Source organism: Triticum dicoccoides, chromosome 7B, assembly GCF_002162155.2.
Source record: "Triticum dicoccoides isolate Atlit2015 ecotype Zavitan chromosome 7B, WEW_v2.0, whole genome shotgun sequence".
Taxonomy (NCBI): Eukaryota; Viridiplantae; Streptophyta; class Magnoliopsida; order Poales; family Poaceae; genus Triticum; species Triticum dicoccoides.
The window spans coordinates 495,256,576-495,259,543 of record NC_041393.1 but is presented as its reverse complement, the minus strand read 5'-3'; positions in this window follow the sequence as shown (position 1 = coordinate 495,259,543).

The following is a 2,968-nucleotide window of genomic DNA, read 5'->3' as shown; positions in this document are numbered from 1 at the left end:
TAGATGTACTTGGCGTCCGGTGCGGTACTTGGCGAATCCCAAACGTAGAGGTACACTTGTTGAGGCGGAACTTGACGAAATCCCTCTGGAGGTAGCCGTCCGTGGTCGTACTCATGTTGACGTGCAACACAATGGTCTTGATGGATCGTAGTCGAACTTGGTGGTCCGTATGGTTCACCATAGATGAACTTGGCGATAGAGACTCTTGTGCTCACGAAACGGCAAAGAGACGCAGCAGCAGCGCTGCTGCTCGGGGACGTCGCGGTCGGTCAACGCAGAGGCCGGAGATGGCAGAACGACAGCAGGCAGAGAGGGCCGATGAGAGGATGCAGGCGAGGTGGTTGTCCATGGCAGCGGAAGGGAAGTAGTAGGCTGGACCGTGCAGCAGCGGACGAGGGACTCTGGGACGGCATGGAGGTCGAGGATGATGAGCTCGAGGCGGCGCTGGAGCATGGCGGCGCGGCGGCCGGACGAAGCAGGGAGGCGCGACGGAGGTCGCCGGCACGGAGAAGTCGCATGCGAGGTGTTGGTGTAGCAGAGGAGACGAGGCGGCGCTTGGGGCTCAGGGTCACAAGGAAGGAGCAGCTCCGGTGCTGCGGCGCCGGAGATGGCAGGGGAGCGACGTCCTGGGGTAGCGCGGCGAGGCAAAGCCCGGCGGCAGCGAGCAGGCTCCGGTGGCCAGCTGGAGGTGCGGAGGCGACGGAGGGCCGCCGGAGGAGGAGAGGAAAGAGGCCGGCTAATGCGGGGCGCCATGGGAGGCATGCTCGGGAAGGGGTGTTCGAGCGAAAGGGAGATGGCGGCGCGAGGGAGGAGAAGGGATTGAGAGGAGTCTAGACAGGTGGCAGCGGAAGGGAACGAGGAGGAGGGATCGAGAGATGGGGATCGGGCTCTCTGGCGGCTAGGGTTAGGAGGGGGTCGACGGGTCCTTGGGCCAACTGGTGGGCTGGTTGCACCTCTCTCTCTCTAATCTCTTAGCAGAAAAAAGAGAAGAAAAGAAAGGCTAGGAGGAGAGTTTGGGCATGGGGATTATTTTCCCGAACTCACAAAAATGAGCTACATCCAGGAAAATAAAAGTGCCATGATAGAAAGATTTAGATTCAAATCCATTTGAATTTAATTCAAATGGTTTGAACTAGGACAAAGATTTAGAAGAGTCCAAAAATGTTGAGAGTTTTGGAGGAGCTCGGATGTGAGACAAAAGAATTATCGACAAAGTTTGGGGACCAAACTTGAAGTAGGGAAGGCATGAGAATTAAATTGTAAGTGTGTTATCGTGATTCCAAAGTTAATGGAATATTTAATGGTAGCTCCCTAAAATATTGGGAGGATATGTTATAAAGAGAACTCACCATGTGAATTCCCTCGATTTAAATAGATCAACGATCTATGCAATTTATTTAGCTGAGGTATCAAAGGGGTTGCATGATGACATGATACAATGATGAATGCAACAAACAAAAACAAAACACACGGCGACAACGAGAAACATGGAATAGCTGGAAGTCTTCTGGAGCGTCGGTCTCTGGGCGTTACAACACTCCACCACTACAAGAGGATCTCGTCCCGAGATCTAGGATGGCATCGGAGAGAAACGGAAGAGGAAGAGAAGAGGTAAAACTAAGTTGCTTCTTCGACAAAAGAGTGAAACCAAAGAACCTTGGGAGGTTAAACAATTTTGAGAAAAGAACACAACGGAGATGATCGAAGTTGAAAACACTCCGTTAGAAAAGAGGAACAAGGAACATTGCGAAAAAAAACTTGGGGTTGCAAAGACATGAATGAAGAGCTCTAGCGACAAGGAAGGACATGTAACCGCTCCGGTTGAAACGGAATAAACAAGGAATGAGAACGAAAGAATGCAGGCAGCACTTCGGTAGAAAAGAGAAGCAAAACTTAATAAGTTGAAAGAACTTGAATGAGAGCACAACACTCCTGTTGAACGGAAAAGCAAGGAAAAGAACATGATCTTGAGAAAGCGAGATGATTGGTTGAAGATAGCAACATCACAAGGCCTCCGGAAACAATGCATGATAGTTAGATAGTTGGAATGAATAGAACGAAGAATGAAACCAACATCTCCTACCATAAATGAATTTGAAAGAGCATCCTTACAAAGTAGGATTGAACGGAGTTGTTTGAAAAACAACAATGGTAAGAATAAGCTTTTTGTGGGCTTATGGAAACAACTCAAAACTTAGAGGTGAATACATGCCACTATGGAAAACAATTGATTGCTTGAGAGCAACACAAAGATGAAAACTCTTTCACCAAGAAGAGAAGGAGAAATTTGGATCATTAATAAGCACCATAATTAGCAACATTCCTTAGGGAAGGCTTTAGGTGAAATCTTTACCAAGATAACTCCAATGGAGGGATTGATAGGTTGAAACGATCTCCTTAATGAAGAGAAAATGATGGATTTAAAATATCTCATTCTCGACAACTTGAATCACGAAGGGAAATTGTCAATAATGACATAGCACCACCTTAAAAGATAAGATAGAAAGAATTGCACTTCGGAATGCAAGATGAAGAATGCTTGAACTCCTCAAAACAAAACATGTGTTGAACACGATGTTTATTTTAGAGTATAGCTTGCAGGTCATAACTTCGAGAGAAAACTTGAAGAACAATTGAAGAATGAAAGGAATCCTTGATGAAACACCATGTAGAGCCTCCATGAAGAACTCCGGTAATAAAAGGATGATAGAAAGAAAGAGAGGTTGAAAACACAAGGTGAAGCCTTGCAATGATTTAGATGGAGCTTCGCGACGATAATGCGGAAAACTTGGAACTCCGGAAAAGAAAAGATGAAGCATCTCGAACCGAGAAATGTGACATGATGAATAACTCTGGAAAGAAGAAACTAGATCACTTGGATGAAACAATAATAAGAATTGCGTTATGTGTATCCTTCACCAATTTAAATTGATGACAAGCAACGGATTTGGCATACTACTTATTCTCG